The 25,570-nt window shown below is 41.9% G+C and overlaps 1 protein-coding gene across 1 annotated transcript in view; it reads right to left on the bottom strand.

Annotated features, from left to right (window-relative positions):
- Positions 1 to 25,570, bottom strand: part of LOC110003601 (adhesion G protein-coupled receptor L3) — a 219,866-nt gene that overhangs the window by 182,215 nt on the left and 12,081 nt on the right. The window contains exon 2 of the mRNA XM_065950385.1: positions 10,428 to 10,505. The gene's annotated coding sequence lies outside the window, so the exon portion shown is untranslated. The remainder of the gene's footprint in view (positions 1 to 10,427; positions 10,506 to 25,570) is intronic.

The following is a 25,570-nucleotide window of genomic DNA, read 5'->3' as shown; positions in this document are numbered from 1 at the left end:
TTTCACAATGTGCATTTGCATTTGTCACTTCTCTGTGATTCGAGACAGAAATATTCTTGTCTTAATTCCCTAAAAGAAGATGTGATCACAAAGTAAAGTGAGATTGACTTGCTTGAACACACACACACACACACACACACACACACACACACATAAACGTACACTCTCCTGCACACATCTGCTCGTCAGTGAGCCTGTTGGAAACTGTCACATGCCTGGCAGGTTCTGTAACTTGGGCAGATGGTACAGCACAATTAGGCCCACCGAATCTCTCAATCAATCTCCCGCATGCCATATGAACAACCCTGTTCTTATCTAGCTGTTCCATATTAAAAACAGTGTTTGTCCTCTTTGGATTCCAGTCCAAGGGTTGTGAATTGTCTTTATTCTCACATGCTGGAAACCATATGCATCCCCTTGCTACTTCTGGAAAGTTTAGTATCTTTTTGCTTTTCCTCACTTTCCGCAAGCTTAAATGCCAGATTTTTTGGATTTTTTTTTTCCCCGAGTGCACCGGTCTTTTTCTTGCTGTATCTCCCATTGATGCCTTAAATATGAACTTCCCCCTCCAACACAGTTTTCTATACCCTTCTCTACCCTTCTCTCTTGGCTTGTTTAATCACTGGCCTGAATGCAAGAGTATACTGTAGACAATAGGCAAGCGCAAGTGTTTCATTCACACCCAATTACTGGAAAAAAAAAAAAAAAAAAAAGGCATTTTTTTCTGGCCAAAAATTCACCGAGGAGCACAATGAGAGTGTCACAGAAGGAACAAGATATCCCTGGCGTTTCGTGCTCAGTCCCATGTTCGGCACACAAAAGAGAAGAAAAGCGATCCCGCGTACTCGACACCAGCGGGGACTATTAGCAGGAGCTGGTTAAACAGGGATGGCTCTAACTGAGGCGCTAACGGAGACGGGAAACATCTGCTGCTCGCGCTGAGGCCCTTGTTGGCCCTGAGGATCCTGCCTTTGATCAGCGGCCCTCGCAACCACCTTCCCTAAAAGGATTTTTTTTTAAAAACAGCCTCTCAAACGCACATGAAGAGTGCAAGACAACCACACAAAAAGAAATGCAAGCATAGCTACAATTCTTACCAATGGTGCTACTTTGTAAGGGAATTGGAATATAATCTTCAAAATAATTTGATTCACTTAACAGCATAACTGGTTTGCTCCTTCTGGGTAGAGAAAATGCAAACTCTCAGGACTACTTTCCTCCTCCTGCATGAAAAATATGACATATCCTCGTTTCCAGCGGAAGCAAGCCAAACACCTCACTCAACAGCGGGCCAGACGCCACCTTTGGACTGCCAATCCCGCTGTTGTATTTCCTCCACCTGTGACGGGAAGATGATTCACTAGGTCTGCCAGACTGCATCGAGGGACTGTGTGTACTGGGGCGTACTCACTGCCAGCACAGACAGAGGGAGAAGAAGAAAAAAAACACACACACACCACCTTCTGCACTGTGACCTGCAAATGCAGCTGATAAAATAATGTGGCCTACGAGCAGATGTATCATACTCTACCTACTCAGGGTGGAACAATTCACCCATTCGAATCAAGGCATTGGGCCAAATGATTATGATAAGGCAGACGGGAAGCAAAAACTGAGCCATATAAACAAGCAGAATGTTAAAATCACTGTGAGCCCACATGAACATGCAAGTTGCAACAGAAAAGCAATATGAGAATTGCAGTTTGAATTGGATTTCTCCTTTTTTTTTTTTTTTATAAAACAGAGCATGTATATGAAACTTTTAAGGTCTGTATTTTTTGGCCGTGGAATACATGCTCCCTCTGTGCTGCATTCGACTCTGAATATGCAATCAGCACCGAGGCAGTTACCGTTTGGGTGATAGAAATGGAGCATAAGATATGAGCAGGCAACATAGATTTGACAAAGAATTAAAAGTTCATCCCTGCTCATAATTTCTAAAACCACATAAGCAACAGGGGAATTGCTGCAAAAAATGTTACATTATTAAATTGGGATTATTTATCTACATGCATACTTTTCTAAATGTATTATTACCCCCACTTTATACAAACCTGTAAAGAAATGGAGTCAGACAAACCTCAATCTAAATATTTCAAAGAAAGTAAAACTGGTTTACAAAAGATTTCATGGGCGCTGTGTACGACTGCATTCATTCCCATCTCTGCCCAATACATTTAAGTATCTTCCTCTCACTAACTTTATTAAACCACAGATCACATGACTTATAGGAGTCCAATTTTCCCAGCCAGGGAACACCTCAATCCCTTAAATCGTTCAAAATTAATTAAATGAATTCCGCGTGCATGTACAGAGACTGCAAAGAAATGGAGAAAAGATGTGTAATTATCAAGGCCGCAAGAGTTCAAAAGTCTTAATGGAATGACTTGCGCACAAGCCAAATGAATTTCTCTTCCCGCTCTTGCTCAATGTCATTTCCAGGTGTTCATTATTCTAACCATGGAGAACATCCTGCGGGTCGTGCCATGTTCTAATTCCTAATTAACTGCCCAGAACGAAAATCGTGGACGGGGGCTGACCCCTTACTGGTGAAACAGGACCAGTTGGAGTCTCAGGGCATTACTCTAACTCCGCTTTGTAGCAGCTTGTTCCTAATAAACTCACCTCAAACGTAGTTAGGGTTCTGTGTGTCATGGATTTGCAAGAACTGGGTCATGCTTGGAGAAAGGCGAGTTAAAGCCTGCTGGAGGCTCTAGGCTTCTCAAAAGATATAGCACAACTGGAAACACCTGTGGACTCTTGGGCTTATGGGTAACCACTGTAAAGATCCCTGTAGGAATCTGTTTATTTTGTGTGTGCCAACAAATCTGTCAATCAAGGGGGAAAATACAACAGATGAATAATTCCCGGTTTCACTGTTAATCTCGGGTTAAGCTGCGTACCTATCTGTGGTCTGTTTTTCTAATGTCTTCGAGATTAGTCATGTGTACACTCGCAGCACACATGCATAGTGGAGCATTACCGGCACTTGTGGGGAATACAAAAGCGGCAGCGGTGACTAAATGTCTATGTTTGCTTTGTAGAGATCAGGCCTGCCCTTGGTGTTACAACACGGGCCACCTGCAGTCTGGGAAATAGGTTTTCTGGGGGGGGAATTAGAGGATTCTGATGAATGAACAAGACAGACATGAGTAACCCTGCCCAATATGCTGCTTATCTGCGTGCTTATGTTGCACAAAGGCGGCAAGATAAGCTCAGACATGCCAGCAGAATGAAGGAATTGGGAGAACAGTGGAAGTGAGGCCGTGAGGCTGTGTGTGTGTGTGTGTGGGGGGGGGGGGGGTCAGTAGGAAAACCAACCCAGGTCAAGATCTACAGAAGTGCGGTCAGTTGCGACAGAGCCCGGATGCTTTGAATTGCCGAAGAACAGTTAACCATTGACTAGAGGGGACTAGTCAAGCTCCAAAGCATGGGATCCATTTCATTCCTTGTTATTCTATTCCAGAGAGCATGAAAACAAAGCATAAAGACATTATTGGGGCCGCTGCATGCCCTGGGCAGTGACTGCAACACTAATCAATGAGAAAGAAAGGCTTTGTGGTTGGTCTTAGAGGACAGTGGTATACTGCTGCTGTGTGTTGGTTTTCCGTGTCTGTGCATATATGGACAAGATTATTCCATCTATTAGAGTTCTCTTGGAGGCAGGTGGTCTGGTGTGTAGCACCAACAATCACATTGCAAAGATCACTTCGGGACGCGGCTAAAACGTAATTCACTTTAAATTTGAATCTCTGAAGATTTTAAACTGAAAAATCCTTTTCATATCTATTCTTAAGACTGGCGCGTAGGAGAGCAATGTGTCCATCCAGAAACGTACAGGCAAAGTCCCGCACACTGCCCGACTTGGAAACAGACATTTGTTCGCAATATTGCAGTTCTAGACCTTCATCAAGCAAACGGTGGATGAGATCAGAAGCACTCCTCACCACTTTAATTGCTGCTTTCCGCCCATCAGAGAGTTCCATACATTCTTCAAAGCCTTGCCCGAACACTTCTCAATAAGCCACAAGTGACAAAATTGAACTTCAGTTGTCAAGTACCATAATTCCCTCCCAGGTGTATATTACGCAATCATCCACAGCGCCAGGGAACAAATCCCATTGACTTGATTCCTATTTAATTATTCGCCTTCGAAAATCCTTTCTGCTCCCTCTTTTCTAAACCTGAAAAAAAGAAAAAAGAAAAATTGCTTTACCCGTTTAAAAAAAGATTTCTACCTATTGAGAACTGCATTCCACCAAGCTTGTCAGTTTCCATTCACGGGAACCCTACCTTCAACACTTACTTTATTTAAACCCGAGCAAATGTGGCATCCAACACAATGGGGTTTTTTACCGAGGTAAAAAATAATTGCCTAAATGCAGTGTGACAGCGGAGGTTGATTCATTCTGGAGAAAACATCGCCTGTTGTGAAAAAGTGTTGACAGAGTAGCAAGAGACAGCAAAAAAAGGAGGGAGACAGAATGAAGCGAGGCGTAGAAAGGGGCAGTGTACAGTTTCCATCACCCCAACAAAACACTACATATTTCTTTGAAAGACACAGTGTTGAGTTAGGCTACTCTGCACGCTGTCAATACGGACGTTCATCATAGGGCCAAGCCGCGGTCTATATATTGATTAAACCATCCATCATTAAAACTCTACAAGACATTATTTCTAATTAAAAAGTAAGCCATAAATTTGGAGCTTTATTGCCGGGCTGGGGCTGTAAATAAAATTCAAGGAAGGGTGGAAACAGATTGCAGCCCCCTGTCCGCGGTTTAGAGCCACCGTTAAAAAAAAAAGGACAGACGGGCGTGATCGCAACCTTCGGGATCGTCACGCGGAGGACGCGCGGCTGACAGCAGGGAGGCGCCCGGCTTCATCTCAGATAAACAGATGCAAATCAATAATTTCTCCGGTTGTGTTTCCGTAGGACAGGTGCTTCCTCTCAAGAGGGGCTAGGGAGTGGGGTCATGCATATGGAGGACAAATATGTAAATGACCGCTTGGGAATATGCAAAAACAAACAAAAAAAAGGAGCAGCGGTTGTTGTGCTCAGAAAATGATGCATAATCAGAAGCGGTTATGAAAGTCCGAGAAAGCCAGACATCACACAATAGGGTTGGACGGCAGTGACAAAAAGCAGCTTTTTTTTTTTTCCCCCCCCATCTGTGTCTCCATTATCTTATGCTAAACAACAAATATGCTGGCGAATATGCGGTCTCAGGACATTATTGAATGATTCCAGTTTATAAGGAGGCCATTAGCACACATAGACCGCAGCCAAAAGCTCTGATGTTCGACAGGCAAACATGGACCGCACTTTCAGCCATAACGGAGGACACTTCGCTTTTGACAACTTCTGATTACCTCGGCGTGTTTGCCAGTTTGTAAGGCGGTGAACTCCCCCGACAGCAAGTCGCAGACTGTTGGTTATTTTTTGACAGGCACAGAAGGATGTCTGATTTCACAGGTACCAGCCGAAGGGGGAGGAAATGGAGGGGAATTGGGGGAAGAAAACAGAGTAAAGGCATGTCATGCTTTCCACTGCCAACAAAAGAAAAGGGAGTGCAAATCATTATTCATCTGCTTCCCTTTCCCCTCTCCTGGGATCTTTTTTTTTTCCATCCCAGTACCTGCCATCACAGGAGCAGCTCCGACCACACGAGTGCCTTCTGACTGGGACTTGACAACGGCAGCAGGGCTCGGGGATTCATATTTGGTGGTTAACTGATAGCCAAGACAGGTTCCTCGCCAACATGAGGCAAGTGGCCCCGGTCTTGGTGAGAGACAGAAAGAGAGAATCGCCCTCCGGGGGGGAAGGCGAGAACTAATGAGTGAGCTAAAAAGGACAAGATGGAGTGATCCTCTATAAAAAGACCAGCAGTAATCTCTTCCTCTACTCTCCCCTTAATGTCCTAAGAGATCTCGGCTCCCTCCGTAAAGCCTTCTGCCTCCGCACATCAAACGGAGCTGATTAGAGCTGCACACCTTCGCCGGAGCTGAAGCGTTGGACAGGGTGCAGGAGGAGTTCAAGTGAGAATCAGTGTAACAAAAACCAGACAGGAAACGCTCTTCAAGTTAGCAGGCAACTCTCTAGTCAAGATGCATTTGGACACTGTAAACACTGACTTCAGTATCCACTTACCATATCTCTAACCCAATGCCTAGAAGCTCAAATAGCATCAGTGTCCTTCAAATTAGGGCCGTTGCTACTTTTGATTCTTCTGTCGTGTCAGATGGTATCAGCGTAGCCCCAGAGGTGCGAGGCGCGTTTGGATCTAATCACCGTCAACAGATCGTCTCGTTCGTTTAGATTAGCATAAATGGCCACGGTGAGGAGGAGTGGTGCCATGGAGAGTCACAGTGGGAAGAGAAAGGAGAGGTAGAGCTGGCACAAGGCGATGGGAGAGGGGCCATTCAGCTAGCTGTGTGAGTTCACTGTCAAGGGTGTCGTTTTATTAAGACGGCCCAAACTGTCAGGGCAGGTATCAGGAGAGCGAGCCTGGGCCCGTGACAGGCCACTCGCACTTACATCCCAGTAACCCCTTCTCTCGTTTCACGGGGCACCATTGTCGAATGGACTTTTACCTCTCCCAATCAAGACAAGCCAAAAAAACGTTCACCTGCACAGCCCTGTTGGGACTGAAAGAGGTGGGTTGTGACAGGCAATAACAGTGTGAGTTTATGTGTGAGAGGGAAAAGATTGGGAGAGAGGAGGGGAGGGGGGGGGGGGAAGGACAAGTTGTTGTAAAAGTGTGGTTTTGCAGAAATCCGGCCAACAAACAATGTTAAAAAAGAAAAGCGTGCCAGGATAGTGACTTCATGGGGTTTAGACAAAAATAAATTAAAAAAAACAGAAAAAGGAAATATAGGGTGAGTATATTAACTGAACTTTGCATGCTCTGGTTGGCAATTTTGTTACATTTTGAGGAAGACAGTGTTTCCCCCTTTAATACTGTATACCTATGCTCAGCTAACTGCATGTTCTGCATGCAGAAATCACAGATGAATGAAATCATGCTTTTATCATGATTATGCAGCTTGAAAAGAGAGAGAGAGAGAAAGAGAGAGAGTAATGTAGGGCTACAGAGTACATGAATATTGTATAGGAATAGGTGGAGTGGGTGGACATGGACAAACATCGCAGCATAACACCACATTAAGCAGATGTGCAGGCACATTTTTTTCACATCCCAGCTGACATGCACGCATTTGCTGATATAGAAAGACCACCACACACACACACACACACACAGATATATATATATATATATATATCCCCAAAGCACCCGATGCTGAATTATTAAGGTTACAGATGCCTTAAGTGCAAAAAGGCTGCTCAAACAAAAACAAATAATTGCATTGGAGTGGCATGCTGGCCTAAATTAAACTACTTTGATGATTCCTGAAACTGCCACCTTAGGCTAATGTACGTACACTTTAGGTGAAAATCAACGATCGTTTGATAATTAAGGGCATCTTCCAAGTACACATATTTTTCCACAATGTCCAACCCCAATTTAGGCTTAGGGTTAGAGATGAATGAGTGACATGTTTATGCAGATGCAGGACTGTTCTCATATGAACTTGGGACAAAATGACCACAAACATGTCTCAAGTGAATACATTATATCCGCTGGTTGCTGTTGTCAAGACAACGCCAATTTGCAAAGAGGGTCAACCAATTTTGCGTTGCACTACGTCAAAGCAATGTGTGCCTTTGAAATAATGAGGTGATTTAGCCGGTTTCCACACCCTGTCCGGTGTCCTCGAGCCAGACGGCTTGGGGCGCTGACCGCAGTCGCCCAAGTAACAGGACACAAACAACAAAGACGTGCAAAGTCAACTATCTCTGGACAGGATTCAAATCGAAGAACACTGCTGACATCGGCCAAAAGGCTCTTCTCTCCCTTTCCATTCAAATGAGCTGCTTTGCATGTTTTGGAGAGGTCTGGGCAGGATCACACTATGAAAACAAATGGCAGGGCTTTAAGATAACAGAACCAAAGCTTGGCAGGGCTAATGTCATCGCAGGCCATTATGGTCAAACTAACTTGAATGGCCGGTGCTACGGGCAACCATGTTGGGTATGCAAAGTATTTCAGGAGGATGGAAAGGTTTGTTCTCTTGAAAGAAAGCTTGCTGTTCTAGATTTGTAAAATCAAAGATCTTTCCTTGATAATTACTTCCCGACAAACATCTAGAACCCAGACATCTTTGTAAGTCCAACATGGTATGAAGACATTCCCTGCAGAATAACAGCATTTTATTATCAGGGGTACATAATAACTTTGGATTAATGTCGAAAAGTTCTAAAGAAACTCAAAGTCTTTCAATATATGAAAAAAAAAAATGAATGTAGCTGGTTTTCTTCCTTGGAAAAAATTCTAATTAAGGTGATTGCTCGATTTGGAACAATTTGTTCCGAGTCGTTTTATGGCAAAGTTTTAGTGGAATATCTTCAACTTGAAACAATCCCCAGCAAGAATCAATTACCTTAGCGTAGAATTAACCCCGCACACTTGTAGGTGTGTGTTTGTAAATCAAGAAGATTGTATTTACTTCTTGGCAGGAAAAAGATCTCACTGACGTCGATGAGACGTAATCTAAAGTGAGCGCAAATTAGGTTTAAAAAAAAAAAAGGTTGTGATTACACGTCGGAGAGCGTTAGGGTATCTCTCATCAAAGCGATCCTTAGCTTTTAATTCATTTGACATCTTTCAGCACGAATACAGTATGTGATTCCTGAGAAGCACCAGAACACCTTCACACAGCGTGACATCTGGAGGAAAGCAGCGGGATGCAGGACGAGTCGTTGGAATGTGTTTCTGCACAGAACAGAGACCAAGCCCATTATGTTTGTGTCAGATTTACTCTTCATATTTAAAAAAAAAAAAGGCACACGCCAGCGGCACGCACAGCTACCGCCTGCTGCTCTCAATGTTATTCAAATGACAGCACTATTCTATTTTCACCTTGCAACTAATGTGACCGTTTCTCCCATGTCAGCAAATTCACTGCCCCTTTCTTTTGTGCCGGAGAGGGATATGCTAGCGGAGTGGCAAATTAATTCTAAAAATGGGATTATCCCGGGATGAGTGTGCGCGTGTAGGAGGTAGATGCTGGGATTGAGCTCAACTGCAGCTCAATTATTCTCCCTCTGAAATCTCCCATCCCATCAATTCTCCTGAAACAGTCGCGCAGAGGATATGAGCCCCCGAGGCCTTATCGAAAAAAAAAGGTGAAATGACACATTCTCCCTCGGTGGCAAGTTTTTATGCCTTGATCTTGTTGAATACGAGGCTGTAAAATAACATGAAAACATCGACGGGGGCCTCGAAAAGCAATGTAAACAATGTACCCAAGAAATAAATATTCAGCGCTGTAAGGAAGCGGTTAGGGAAAACGAAGAGGGAGGGGTAGGATTGAGTTGGATGGAGGTGAAGCAGGGTCGATGGATGAAGCGGAGTATGTTTGTGTGTGTGTGTGTGTGTGTGTGTGTGTGTGTGTGTAGGTGTTTGTGTGAATGAAGGAAGGAAGGGAGGAGGAGGAGGGGCGGTGTCGGCAGCGGCAGGCAAACCTATCATCCACAGAGCCCACCAGTAAACTCTGGAGGGCAAACAATCTCCCTAATTGAATTCAATCCAGGCTCACTGCAGGAGGCACAGAGGCTGGTGGCTCCATTAAGTATGGAGAGGGTTGGTGGAGGGAAGTGTGTGTGTGTGTGTGTGTGTGTTTGTGTGTTTGTGTGTGTATCGACAGGGTGAGGAGGGGCGGGCTTTAGCCGGCGAGGAAAGGGAAAGCAGATAAGTACGCAGAGAGACGCAGAGAGCAAACACAGGGTTGCAGACGACAACAATGACAAACAGGCAGAGAGGCCGAGACAGATAGAGAGAGAGAGCGAGCGAGAGAGAGGGAGAGAGAGGAGGACGAGTTGGTGCGTGAAGGTTTTGGTGGTTAAGAGGTGGAGGCGGGTGGGGTTGAGGGTGTAGTGTGTGGAGCAGGAGACTCGAGGCGGAGAGAAATGGAAGCCAGCTGTGCTTTTGCATGATTACACTGAAAACATCATTTGCATCAGGGAATGAAATCCAAACACACACTCGGTAGGTACGTAAAAAAAAATAATGATAATAAAAAAAGGAGCCCTCCTTGTTGCTGGCAGCAGAAATTAAAGGCTTACTGGTGATGTCCCACAGATTTGCATATTACGATGAGTACCTTGCATGAATCATTTTCATAAAGATCCTATTGCTCGGAAAGCAACAGGCCCAATCGGCCCACACGAGCGCTCTTCATTAGGTCGCTGTGTGGATAATCTCAGATCGAGTCAACAACATGAAACAACACATATTTTTAAGCCTTTTTGTTTTCAGGTCGAATTGCAGAAGAAGAAAAAAAAGGGACTAAATCAAAAAAAATACCTTGATTGAAGAAGGAGTTTGAGTCTTTTCACAAGTCCTGCATTTCACATGCCAGATAATAAAACCATCTTCTGTTTCCTGTGAGGAAAGAGGGGAAAAAAAAAAAAAGAACAAGGTTAGCGCTGCATAAGTTCAGCATTTCAACACGTATTATTTGTTCACAATAAATGACAGGGGACATAATTAAAAAGTCCAGCAGGAGGAAGTTTTGATGTCTGCCAAGACGACTTTGAGTCACTGTTAACTCAGGAAAACTTGCCTTATAGTAATCGCTATGGCAGAAATATTTATTTTTTTCCCCCGTAACAGCATCAAAAACAAACTTTATATTTCGGTCACTTCTGGGTCAGCCCTCATTAAGTGGCATCTTCATAAATTTTTCAGCTGTTGTCCCCACACTGGAATTAGAGCCCGCTCGTCGCTGTATGAAACGCTATTCAGGTCACATCAGCTTTTAATGGCTGATTTATTAGGGCCCAACAGGGGCTTGGTGATGGGCTGCAGGACAAAGAGCCTGCTTTAAACTGCATTAACACTGTGCAGTAAATATCCCATGCAACATTAGCATTTTGATGACTGCCTCCCCCAGTCACCCTCTTTCTTTTGCGCCGTCTCACTTCCCCTCGCACACTTTTTTTTGCTCCCCTTGCTCTGCCTCTTCTCCGCCTTTGAAACAATACATCTCTTGCCTCCTGCTCTCTTCCTGCCTTCATTACCTTTCGCTCACTCGTCATTTAACAGGAAACCTGCTGGTCTGATAGCAGTGTCCACAGGTGAAGTGGTTTTCTCCGTTAATTAAATGGACAGCTACACATGCATTCATTCAAATTGGGTTCAGTGAAACAGAAAAGGATATTTCTGAAAACCATGTCACCTCACTCCCTTTCATTATTGTGATGCAAACTATCTTTGCATGCTTTCTAATTAAATCTCACCTGCAATCATAAAAGAGGAGATGAGGACCAAAGCTTATAATTAAGGCGTTGATAGCAGGTTAGAGGCTTGAATAATGAGCCGAAGTTAAAAAGGGATTCATCAGAAGACCTGTGTTTAAAATGCTAATCAAGCAGATATTGGATTAAACAGAATTAAAAAGGCTTTTTTTTTTTACGTTGACCTGTTTGGGTTGTCTACCACATATCCACATTTCTTTTTATAGCACCTGCTTTAAAGTACCTTCTATCTCCATAATAAAGCAGAGACAAACAAAAGAAAATAAACATATCTTCTGTTGTCTTCAGGTCTGGCTTTCTGCAAGTCTGTCACAGATCGGAAATACTCCAAGTAAAATTGTTCCACTTTCATTGTGAAGTGAAACAAACAATAGAAACAAAAAAAAAAACAACAACTCAATTACACTGCCAAACTTTCAAATGTCTTCCAGGCACAGGCACAATGGCCAACTGATCCTGGCCTCTGCACAAGTGCCGGGGACGTGGTGCATCAAATCTGCTGTTCATTACGTTTGATCAAATTTGAGACTTTGGCGGAGAAAGCAGATGCCATAGGTCAATTCGGCTGAACCAGCGGAGCTCGTTGTGGTCAACAGAGCATCTGCCAGTCATTTACCAAGCCTGGAAGTGTTTGGAAAGGAATACAAATCGCACCATATTGCAGCAATGCAAAGAGCAAATTGTTGCACAAAGGGAGACACAGGGATCACAGAAAATTTAAATTATGACCCAGGCAGTTAAACGGTCCGTAACCGACTTTCATCATCAGATTACACTTGATGTAGATCTGATTTGCGGTAATTACAGCAATTGTACAAACTCTAATTTAACATATTTATGCCTTTTTAAACACAAATCCACCGCTCCTCTCACTGTTTGAACCTGCTCTCTTCTAATGATCTGTCTTTAAGCACTGGCAGGAGTTGAGAACTGAAGCTTCCAACGGATCTTCAAAGGGTTTTCTGGAGCAGAGAAATGTACAAGAGGCAGTTCCAGGCACTCAAGGAAAACTTGCACCATTACTACAAGGACGTTTAAACCAAAAGGTATGCAATTTTACTGAAGCATCACAGATGGAGGACCTAATGTGACACAGTGTGATACAGCCGCTTGTTAATGCCAAGTTGCTTGTTAATGAAAACTGAATTTTGGAGTCACTGTGCTGAGTTTTTACTGCAGCAAGACACTAATGATGTCCGAAAAGAACCTCATTGTACGTTTTTCTGGGAGATATTGAAATAACTATACAAGATTTAAGGTAAGCCTGTATTAAAAGTGCAATAACCAAGTCCGTAAAATACTAGATATTATCATGTTATTTTGTATAATCACCAAAAGAACACTCAAATTAGAAATAAACATGCATATTTAATGTCTATGAATACACATGAGCTAACATTTTGAACTTTGAACCTGAACTCTAGTTACTTTAGGTGTTGTAACTTGAGCTCACGTTACTAAAAGCTAACCGTCAAGGTAATGTTGAGACAAGCTAACACTCATGAGCTAATGTTAGTGCAAACCAACACAGGGGTTGATATTAAGTGAATTATGCCATTGGCCCACTGGCCCAGGATCATTGCTAGGAAATCATATTTTAAGAACTTACTCCCTCAATGAAGAAAATTGACCGATCCGAATTGTGTAGGCTACACATCATTTGCCCGTCTACTGCAAGCTAACAGTCATTAAGCTAATGTTAGCTCAATCCAATAAAAATAGACAAGACCCTTAGCTAATTGTATGATAACCTTAGACATAAATACAAGCTAGGCTAAGATTAAAGTTAGCATCTGACAGGAGGAAAAGAGGGCAAGATTTTTTAATTTAGTCCTTTTTTTTTTTTTAAACACAGAGGTTATTCAAGTTTCAAATCGTTGCTGACAACGTTTTGTGCTACCTGCTAGCTCGGTCAAATCCTGGCAGGGTGTTCTTTAATAAAAGGGCTCAAGGAAGGATTTTTCTCAGTGAGCTCTACATAATGACCTCTTATTGCAACTTTCTTCTACAGATTATTTAAAAATGATGCAAAACAATATGTGTTTTTCATGTCACGAAAGCCTTCTGGGATATCATGCTGAGACTAAACGACAGTGGTATTTTGGTTTTACATGATGTTATTAATTTTTCACTGTCTTATAATATAGGTTACACAGTCCATCAGTATTACAGAGGGCAACAAGGAATGTGAAATACTTTTGTTGCATTGCCAAGTGAGCCAGCCAGGATCACTCAATATCTGTAAGTGAATGACTCCATACTGCAGAAAGGCACAAAACCAAAAAGGAGAGCGTTTACACACACAAAATGATCCACAAAAGGACGCCTTTGGCCTTTCTTCTTAATCACATTATCTACTCTACTCTGTTTTTTTTTGTTTTTTTTTAGTTCCCATGGTGGAAGGGAGGTTGGTAAATTACAAAATGATGAAACACAGGCTGACTGTCCCGCTCTCACTGCCATGAACTTGCACCTAAATTTGATTTCACACCCCAAATGTGATTCATTGTGGTACAGTGTGCTGGACATCGCTGTTGACTGTGCTCACAAGTGCAGCGGACCATGTTTCACAGCATGCCTAACAGTAGTGTTGGGTGTATCAATGCTTTTCTGCCATGACAGATGCAGAGCATACTCTTCCTTAAATGAAAAACTAAAAACTTGAAAAGAAGAACAAAGTAAACTTTTAAAAAACAGTTTAAAAAAAAAAGGATCTATCATTGTTTTCTAAAAGGCTGCTGTGTTCTAACATTATAAGTGACTAGCATTGCCTTCAAAGCGTGCAAATAAATGTGTTGACCTCCCTGTTTAAAAGAGCTTACAAAATCTCCTTTGAAGGTGTGAATTCATCACAGCTACCAACACTGGCCTTAGTTCCCTTCATTTCATTTATGTTCTTTAAAAAAAAAAAAAAAAACTGAATGAAAAGTCTAACGCGTTTAATCTGAAGAAGTAATCACACACGAACAAAAGAAAGCACAAGTGCAGGGCTACACATCTCTAGAGAAGAGTCGAAATAAGAAGAGGAAGTAGACCTTTTCTTTATCATCCAAATCAAATGCTCAAAGAAATAAAGAGGTCTCATACAAAACCAAAACCATAATAATTATCTTTTTTTATTATTATTTTTGGGGTTGGATGCACTCACCGTCTGCTATCCTTCAGCCTGCACTGGCTGCACAGCTGTTGGTTACTTCAGCCTCAGGCGTCATGCTGTTTGAAAGGTAGACAACTAATCACGATAAAATTTACAAGGGCATGTTTTGGAAAAGAAAACTGAGCAGGAACTTAATTGTTCTAAACATCTCGAGGAGATGACGCTGCATATTGAGTCAGTGCATCCTTTAAAAAGATTAGTGGTACAGCATGTGAAAATAAAAACTCAGCAAAGCTTTTTTTTCACATTTAAAGCAAAGTAAATGGTAACAATGAAGAAAAATAGTTTCAAACTGAACTTTACAGCTAAATATGATGCCTATAAGATGCAATTTATAGTGAACATGTTCTCTTTTTTATTATGAGTCAACTTCCTGTCTAGCTGCTCGAGCATGTAGTGACTATGCAGCTGTAGAGAACAAGAGCATAACACTACTCTACATACCTCAAGGTAGAAAAGTTGCACATTTGAAATGGAATTGAAATATATAAGCTGACACTAGAACCAGCTTGTGGATGAAATACTCAATGTAACTGCTATTTCCATTTCAAGGAAGAAAACTCGTAAAAAACAGCAGAAAAAAAAAAATCGTTCCAAATAAAAATGTTCATTCTGATTCGTTCAAGTCTTAAACCCATAACCGTCTATTCTTTTTATTTTGGGTTGGATGCAATCGCTGTCTAACGCTCTGCAGCATGTACTAAGTGTGCAGCTGTTGGTTACCACAGCCTCAGGCTTCGTGCTGTTTCAAAGGTAGACAACTAATCAGAATTGTACAGGGGCATGGATTAGAGAAACTGAAGGGAAACCGAGCAGGATTAACAAAGTCGACATGTCTCAAGGAGGAAAAAACTACATATTGTTTCAGTCATCCTTGAAATATATTAGCACCAGCTTTTCATTGTGTGTCAAAAAAAAAAAAAAAAAAAAACTGCGCTATTAGGAGACAAAGGAACACATGATAAAGCAGTGGATGCATGCGGCCGCTGTATGACTGATCCAAGTCGACAGCCTGTGGTGTGTCTCTATAAAAGCATTTACTGAGGCACGGCACCGTGGCCCGCCGAAAGCTCATCAAAGAGTGGCTTATTTTATCAGCCAAGTGGAAAATGTGCTGAGAGAGAGAGAGAGAGAGCGAGAGAGAGAGAGAGAGAGAGAGAGAGAGAAAGAGAGAGAGTGGGGGAGCTGCAATAGTGAGGAAGTCAGCGAGAGTAACAAAGCTATTGTGCCCATCGCTGACCCAAACAGCCACGTTACAGTAGTCGCGGCCGCTCACAACAAAAGCTCTAATCTGCAGTGCGGGGCTCTAAATTAAACGACCCCGCGGTTGCAAACGCTGTAACTGACAAGTCGGCCTGTGCACAATGAGGCCAAAGGCAAAAGAGATACGGCTAATGAACAGAAAAAAAGTATTGAAATGGCGGCATCTTTTACAAGAGAAGTCGGCCTTGAGTAACCTACATACTCCCGTGTGAAGTGTTAAGTGCTTATTCGACTACTTGCAGCTGTTTCAATGCACACTCTTTCAAATGAGCTGCTCTCAGCAACTGAAATAACCCGGCTTCATAAAGATTTCGTTTGCACCCTCAGGTAAAGTGCACTCCTAGTATAACACACCATGATGACTTTCAGCCAATGTAGCCACAACTCCTCGCGCACTATGAGAATTAAACTGCATATAGAAAGAGTTTAATCACGGCATGAGAAAAAAAAAAATGTGAATAAAAAAGCAAGTCCTCACTATTTATGGAATTTCAGCTTAACAAATTGCATCACTTTTATCAGGTAAGTAATCATAGCCAGGCACGGATTTCTCATTCAGAAGCTAAGGTCAATGGGCAGCATTTATAATGCGCAGGCAGGCAGCATCCCTACCCCCAAGGGTCGCATTAAATTCAGGCAAGCTGATAACAATTGACTGAAGTTGTTGGCAACTCCAGGAAGATTATGTATACTTACACATCCTCATTTAAATTCTCTGCCTCTTCACTTCCTCGGCTTGCTTCTCTTTCTCATATTTCTCCTCCCTCTATGATTATCTTCATGATTTTTCCCTCAGTCCATATTTCTCTCTCGCGCCGTGGCATACCAATGAGAGGAGGTGATGAGGGATGTACAGTGTTGAACGCCGTGGTCCTTCCCCTGCAGACTTTCTTATACATGAGCCCTAATTGGCTTTAATTGGAAAGAGATGTAGCTTAGGACGTCAAGCCTGTAGGTTTCTCTGTATTGAACGCATGTGTGCCTGTATCTTCATCTGTTGAAATACAAACTACAGACAGTCATTTGAAGGTTTCTTTGTAGATGTATGCAGGCACATGTGTTTGAATATTTATGTAAATGTCTTGTTTTGATTTTTCTCAGCCCTAGATTGCTTCTTAAGCCAAAGCAAGGTTTTCTGTTATCACATGATCTTACTCAAAAATCCTAGCTCAGAGCCAATTCTTTAAAAGTCTTAAGGTGCCCGATACGAAACGCATGAAGCCTATTGTCAAAAATAAGCCGTCAAAATGCCAAACGTCCACGTGAAAATCTCCCGCTCTCCTGGGAACGGAGAGCTGTTTACCTGAGCAGGAGAATCTCATTATGATAATCACGCTTGTCTTTTATTTGGAATACATACATATGCACCACGACGACCAACCTTGCAGCAGAACATAAAAGTCAATAGGGAGGAAAATTGTTCGGGTGACACTTGTGGGACTTGACACCATAGGTCCTTTCACGAGGGTGCACGTTGTTTGCATGTACAATCAGCCATTTAGCAATTCTTCTGTGATGGTAACGCTACATTTGTTCTTGTGAAGGGTTACCGGCCAAGGCCATAGAAGAGGCACAGAGACGAGGAGTGTGTACTTGAGATGAGATAAGTGCTGCAAGACATCAAAAAAAAGAGCATTACATTCAACGGGTCATTCATTATATAGAGCTCTCGAAACATGCCATGCTACTGAAAATAATGCCCGTCTGATTCTTATTAATGTAAACCAAGGCCTCAGCGTATTCTCCTTTGATTCTCAATGGGTCTGTGCAACACTACTGAAAGATCACAGAACCTAAGGTTTCAATTTCCTTCTCATGTTTGATGGTTAATAAATAAATTTAAAAAAAAAGGATGGAAATTACATTTTCCTTTGAATCTTAATGCTTACATTAATGATTAACGGCCGCAATTTTCATTGTTGATGAATGTGCCTTTTTTCCTCCCCCCCAAGAAAATGGTTGAATGTTTTGAATTGAAGGTGTCTATAAAAGTCCACACAGCCCAAGATGACGTCTTCACATCTAGTGTTTGTTTGTTTTTGGACAATGGTCCAAAAGTCATATGTCAGCTTTTTCTAACAAATGTCCTAATTAAAGAAGCTAGTTTTTCTGAGTATGTTTTCGTTAAGAAAATATTTCAACATTTTATGGTTGCTATGTATTTCCTTTCAATCTGATTGATTAATAACAGCTAATGTATTCTGCTCTCTATCAATTATAGAAAACAACTGCTGATTGATTTCCTTCTACCATTTCAGCACAAATGTAAATCAAACATATTGGCTCTTTGGAAGCAAAGTATTTCTCCTCTTAACTGGAACGCAGAAAACCTGCAACTGATTGAAGCAGCATATCGAGTTACAAGTAGTTTACTTCTCAATCCTGTTTCCATGTGAGCCTCAACCAGCCTTCTGTGCCCTCGCCCTCCCTAGCCTGACAAATATGGAACTTGACCCTTTCTGAATTCTGAAGCCGACCTGCACACTCAATACAACCTCAGCATAGTTAAGGGGAGTGAGGTGTGTTTCCAATAAAGACAAGTCTTTGAAAGTGTGAGAGTGTGTGTGTGTGTGTGTGTGTGTGTGTGTGTGTGTGTGTGTTAGAGAAAGGGCATGTATGCATGCTCTGAGTTGAGGTGAAATTAAATTGTGTATTACTCTGTATACATGTCTATGTCTTTACATAAGCCTGTGTAACCACATGTGTTTATTTCTTCTCATATGGCTGCTTAAGGTGTGTGTGTATGTGTGTGTTTGTATGGGCGTGCAAGGGTTCAATAACCATGTGTGCAGCAGGGGGGCTCTGGAGTGTCTCAGCACCCCAAGGCGCCAAGGACATGGCTTGACAGGTGTGTGTGGAGGACCTAGAGGTCTGTTGGAGCAGCAGCGGGCTGCAGCACAATGTGCCCATTCAGGCCTGGAAGGAGACAACCGAGATATCGCAGGACCCTCGTGAGGAGGGGGGCAGTCATCTGGGGGCATGTCAACCTTTCACGGTGACTACAAAGAAAGACATAACTATAACTGCATCAACACAGTAATGGGCTGTGTGCCCCCATGCTGGGGAGATGTCTACTGGTATGTGACGGATTTAGGTTTTCTATAGTTTCTTCAAGGAAAACTTTTGACTATTGAGGCTATAAATTGGGCTTAACGTGGGGCCATAGGTCTTCATAGGTGACTAGTGGAGAATAGCAGTGACCTATAAAGCCGAATAGTGGAGACCCTTAGCCGACTGGTCAGTGCAAATAGAACACCAGACCAGCTCAATCACTTTCTTTAATTCACCCATTTTGAAAATAGTTAAAAGGCAAGGGCTATGACATTTATATTTACTATGTCTGACCTGTAAAACTAGAAACATAAATACGTTAGCAATGCATGTATTTCTTCTCAAAGAGGAGTATGCTGATGTTTGAATTATAAACACATTGTAGAATTTAGCATCTTGGTCTTTGCAGTTTTAATCTCCCCAATTCCCTCTGCACACACATTCTGTTAAATGTAGGCTTAATAAAGTATATATTTGGTGCCAAATAGTGGTGCAATGTGTGCTACATATAGATCATCCCCTTACGGTTCGGAAAGGCAATCTGCAAGGAAAGGAAATACATTTGCCCTCAAAAGTATGTAACGTGAAAGCCATTTTGGCCATCAATTTTTTCAAAAACAAAAATACAAAATCCAAGGGCAGACATAACTGATTGACTAATTTCCAATTTGGTATTCATAACACATTAACAGGGATGAGTGCATTGGCCATTCATGTGATAAAAGTTTTAATTATCTTTAAAATAACAACCAGCAGGAGAAAAATCTGACAATTTGAGGAATTTAACAGCTAAAACTTTGCATGCCCATTTGCTGAATCATGGTTTCAAATCCAGTCCAATTGTATACCAATTCACACAATTTCCAACACTTTGTATCATCTAGATGGAAAGAACCAGCGTGACAAATCACTGCCATACACAAGCTAATGGCTGTATGTGACAGGAATAGCCAACTTTTGATAGCCAACAAGATTTACATGGATGTGATGTCCGTACTACCTTAACACATATCCGATGAATGCTTTTAAAACACACACAATGCTGCCAGCACTGCTATCCATGCTGAAAATTGGACAGCCATCCTTCAGCTCAGACATAAATCTGTGGGGTAGCAACACGCATCAGAGAGCAATAAGGTATAGAACGAGTCTAGGCTGGAGAAAAACCGTATTTAAAACGAGAATTAATATAGACAGGGTGGGATGGGAGTTGAAAGAATTGATGTCTTGGAAATTTGACGCTCTGTGAAAGAATTCTTTTAGGAAATATGCAGGAAAGACAAAAAAAAAACCTGATTATTTTAAATAATCTGTAAAATATAACATTTGTGTCATCTGGTGTTCGTTGGCAAAGCAAAAAGGCCTTGGTGGTTGTTCTTGGCTATATCCAGATGCAAAACATATCCAAGATCCTCACTATAACCTTTACCTACATGAGTTGTAGCCATACAACAGAGGTGTTTGAAGCACTGACCCCTGAGTCCCAAGGCTATCTGCCCACTAAATCACATCTGTAGAGTCATATTAAACACGTAGCCCTGAGGAGAGTAAAAGCTCAGCAAAAGAATGATAGGCATCTCTCTATCGCTGAAAAACTGCACCGCATTATTCCATCCTCGGGGCTGATTTGGCAGCATTTGGCAATTTAGTGCTTTAATGCCACAATATAGACTAAGAAACGTGTTTGATTTTTCCTGGGCACAACAGAGAGAAGAGGGCGATGTTTTCAGAGTGTCAATTGCAATGGGCAAATGTGACAGAACCGAGCAGATGGCGGGGGGGGGGGGGAACAGTAGCTAGCCTTGGTAATGCACGGCCACAATGTGAGGGAAAGGTGTCTTAATGCTCAGAATTACAAGAAAAGGCTGCAGAGAGAAATGTAATGCTCAGATGTGCAGTGTTTGTCAGTGAAAAGCCAGGTATGCATAACCTTTACGCTGCACTCTGAAAGGACACTTAAAGCCCCCCCCTAAATCCAATCTGTTCCTGTCACCAGAAATGCCACATTTAGTCGTCCGAGCAGGGACGTGGCTGCTATGGTTGGTGGTGGAAGCAGGAACCAGAAACAATCATAATGGTGAGCAGCCTTGTGTTGTGGTTACCAAAGCTCAATACTCAACAAAAAAAGAGACCAGCATACTAATGGAATCCTGCAGCTTTGAAGCACCTTGCGTTTTCGCAACAACCTCATGCTGGCTAATTGGGCAAGTTTCTAGAACCAAAACAAAGCCACAGCAAAAACGATATATTCAGCCTAGTATTCTGGGAGCCACATATCCACATAAGATTGAGCTGCATTTACAATGTATGTACAATGCAAATGTGAAGTTTCACTGTAGTAAGAAGTTAACTCTTTATGCAGCAAGACGGAAAACGAGACAATGGATGGTAGCTAGCTGGTCTCACTGTTCTGTAGCCTGAAGGTCAATCAATCCCAAGGTCAATACATATTGATTATTTTATTAACTGTAGTCTCCCCCAAGCAATGACAGAATGGTATTTGCCAAACCCTGCCATGGCTTGAGCCATATATTTCCAACCCTGACTTAACATATCTTAATCATAATTTAATAGTAATAACGACATTATTTTCTCATTTTGACAGTGTAATAGCTGTAGTTAGAACAATTTTGGCATTGAAAGTAATGCAGTATAGTCCTATCCCAACATTATAGCAAATTCCTTAATCATCAAGTGCCAATTGAAGTTTTGTACCCTTCATACAGAAAACAAGGTACTGTTGAGAAAATTCAAATTAAATTTCAATCAATCACACAAATTACATTTAAAGCCTTCATGTTAGTTTAGATTTTCCCTAATCCTAACCAACTGTTTGAACTGCAAAACTCTGGCTATACATGTACTGTAAATAATAATCTTTCCATTTATTTTTATTTTACCTTTATTTAACCACGAGAAAAATTCATTGATATTTAAAATCTCTTTTTCAAAGGTTTCCTGGCCAGGACAGGAAGAAGCACAGATAACAAAGTTTCATACAAACAGCTTGCAGCGATACTAAAAAAAACTTAATCTGAGACACATGAATACATTAAAAGATACGAAATAAGTAAAACAGCAAATATTTGTCAAGATCTACCTCATTCATAAATATATCAGGCATCTACAGCTAGATGTGTTTGCCTCAAAGGCAACAACACATTTAACACTTAAGACCAGCTCGTTCAGTTCCAGGTCATGTTTTAATGATGCCATTGTAATAGCCAGCAAATGTTGGCACTAAATGTCTTCAAGGTAATTTCAAAATAGTCCAATATTGACATTCTTGCTTGGTAGGAAGGTAACAAAAAAGGCTCTGGGGTGATGGATTAGCAGATGGCACTTCTGATTGATAGGTTGAAAACTTAAGTTCAATGAACTACAGACATGCCATTGATGATCCACCACGTCGCTGTAATCTTTTCCTGCACCAAGATTTTGAAATTGCTTTAAACTAATCATGCCAGAACCTTAGCAAAGTGATTTAGATGCCTTACCCTGACTATAACTGAATCATATTTTATTGACACAACAATCTTAACCAGATCAAAATACAAGGAAAAAGAATGTTGGACAGGGTCTTGCAAAATAGTGCAATATTGACATTCTTGTCAAGCAATAGGGTTTGTCAAATGGCCTTGTTACATTGTTTTTCATTACTCTTATCAGTATGCAGTGGTTTTTATAATGTCAGTTGACTTGGTGAAATGGTAAATAGCTCCAGTTGTTGGTATCATTTCCCAGAGCTATTAAAGCAATCCTTTTGACCTTCTTGCTTTTTACCTGTTATGGTTTGGCATGCTGTTTTTGTAAGTTCTTCTAGGAATCAGGTCGGGGGAGTCAAATTTCATTTTAACGGGGCATAATAATTCATTCCAGCCATCCAGTGGAGGTAACAGTATAGCAGGGCACCAAATGGCAAATCTTTCCACGAGTCTCAGAAGCTATATAAGGTGACAGTAAGTATATTTTCTGGTTTCTGTTACTTGGGTCACGTATAGGTCGGGAATGAGATTTTAGAATAAGGTAGAGAGGTCATGAGATTGGTTCAGCATATTTTGCAGGTCTTAAATTTTGTATATGGGCAGTAGGTACGAAAACAAACTGCTGGTGCATGGTAACAGACACAAGGAGACAGATGGGCTGTCGAAGTGGGGTTTCTTATGCATGACGAATTGCCGCATCTGCTGGTGTGACTGTGTAAAGCACACGGACAGAGGAAGTAATCAAGAAAACACGAGGAAGCTCCATCTGAAAACAAGCAAACAAAAGGCAGGCTGTCGTCGCTTTCCAAAGGAACAGGTCTTTTTATAGTCCAGAGTCATCTGCGGTAGCCAAGATGGGCAGGAATCCATGGGGACCTAAGGGCAATCAAGGTGGCAGTCAGTCTCCCCGATACACAGGTGAGGTGACTTTCTGCCAAAATAAAGGCTTAAGATTACTGGAAACAGCCACTGAAATGGACATGAATCCTTAGGGGGACGACAGAATGACTTCAGAGGATCTCTCCAAAAGCCTGACACCACCTTGTCATTAAAGTTACAAAAAGCCACACCAAAGGGTCACCAAAGTTCTGTCAGATGTCAAAACAGAACACAGAATTCATCAAAACCCTATCACGGGGAAGTGCTTGTGTGGCCTCTTTCCAGACCTGCCTTCCTCACTATTCAATTCAATGGCATTCCCCTAATGAGATCAGAATGGGTTTCATGCACATGCTCTCATTGTATTAAAAAATAAGGAAGGGGGGGAGAAAAAAAAAGCCACACATAAAGCTCCTGTGTTTGCCTGCAGTGCATCGCAAGCAAAGGTTACAATTGTCTCTCCCTCTCTCTCTCTCTCCAGCATGTCTACAGATGCAGAGAAAAATCGATGCACAAAAAGCACTTTGTTCCTGCTCAATTTCATCCTTTGCTGCCAGTATAATTAAAAGTGGCTTCTACGGACTTACCGATCTAAATTTCTGCATCAGTTCGGAGGTGGCCTGCTCAAAGTCATCCACATTGGAATCAGGGGGAAAAAGGACTCTCTCGGGAATGCTGCTGCATCACATATGCAGGGCTCACGATGACTGAATGGCGGTTCGGCGTATTGACCGCCACTCTGTGACAAAACACGAGATGATAAGGCACAGCAGAAAAGAACCTCCCACAACATGGAGGAGATGATGTGAAGACACTTAGTTGCGGATAGCAGGGGGTTCTATTATTTAACTGCATAATCACACAAGTTCATTCAAACAGTAGGAATTTGCAACTGCAAAAGTTAGAAAAACAATCAGTAGCCGTAATTACACAAGTTGTTTGCTCTGCTCAATTCCCATTACCTCCAAAGCAACTTCGCGAGTCTAAATCATTTTCACAAACTCTTCCAAAAGACCGCAGCCTCCTGCACTGGTAACACCAGCTGAGAGACAGAAATTAGCAAATTACCTGTGTGTCATGGCAGCATCCGAGCTGCTGGACCAATTATTTCTGCTCTACTGCAATTGCAAAGGCCTCTCCAGCTGTGTTTGACACAAAGCTGGCTTAGGGAGGCTTACTACTGACCAAAAACATAAACAAGATTACAGGAGCCTAACCTTTCACAGCGCTCACGGGCGACACAACACAACTCCCTGCTAAATACACTTTTTGGTCTGGAGCCACAAAAAAGTAGTGGGATGTCACCTTTCGATATCTCCTGGTGGACGACTGACCTGATAAGAAATGGTGAACAAAGCAATGTCTGTTGACGGTACCAATCAATAACGGGCTGTTCATTAGTAGAGACTGTACAGCACACCGAATAAACAGAAGACGACACAACGATGCATTAAGTAAGAGAAACTGCAAGCGAAGGTGTAATGAAACTGGATTACAGATAACTGCTTAACTCCAGCATTCCACTGATGACTTCCAAGGCAATAACTACACCTCCCCTTATTAATCATTATGGGCAGAAATTCCATAAAAGGGTTGACCTACGCTGACCTGAGTGAGCTCATTGTCTGGTGGCATGCTGCAGTCTTTCATAATTCCATGTGCAACTAGCATACAATTGTGTTAAGCTATTTGCTGTATGCCAGGCTGACTTTTAGCCACATTTATTATGTATGAGAGGGTAAAAGGGGTCCATGGGAAGATTATAAAAGCTTAACATTTTGACGAGATTAATATAGCTAGTAATCTTTGCATGCATACAGAAGTGAAACAGCTATAATGTGGCAAGCGGATATACAAATAACATTTATATCTCTATGACTTTATAGCCTGTGCATCTTAAAACCCTTAAACATATGAGGCAGAATATTCCTGCAACATCCACCTTAAGAGAAAATGTATATCCTGAGATTGTCTGGTGTACTAACAAGGGACTGCAACTATGAATGCAGGCTATGTCAGGAGATAGAGTAACAATGTGGAGAAGAAGAAGAAGGGAGTGGATGTCAATTGCCTGGAGAGGACAATCTGACATCTCAACTCCCCCCTGTCTGTCATTCTGTCTTCTAAATGATGTATGGTTTTTATAAGGCACCGCACAGCCAACAGATCCAGTCAATACTACCATGCAGAGGAATGCCATCGAGAGACAATGGGGGACTGTGACCCTTGTTATGGAATGACAAAACTCCACGGAGGGTGAGGGGAAAGGAATCAGGCTGAAAGAAAAAAAATGGGAGTGGGGGGGTCTTTTTTTTTTCTTCCTATTCAAAATCACAAGTCAGCATTCCTGTGGTG

The sequence above is a fragment of the Labrus bergylta genome, chromosome 22, assembly GCF_963930695.1.
Source record: "Labrus bergylta chromosome 22, fLabBer1.1, whole genome shotgun sequence".
Lineage (NCBI taxonomy): Eukaryota > Metazoa > Chordata > Actinopteri > Labriformes > Labridae > Labrus > Labrus bergylta.
This window is presented reverse-complemented; position numbering and strand designations above follow the sequence as displayed.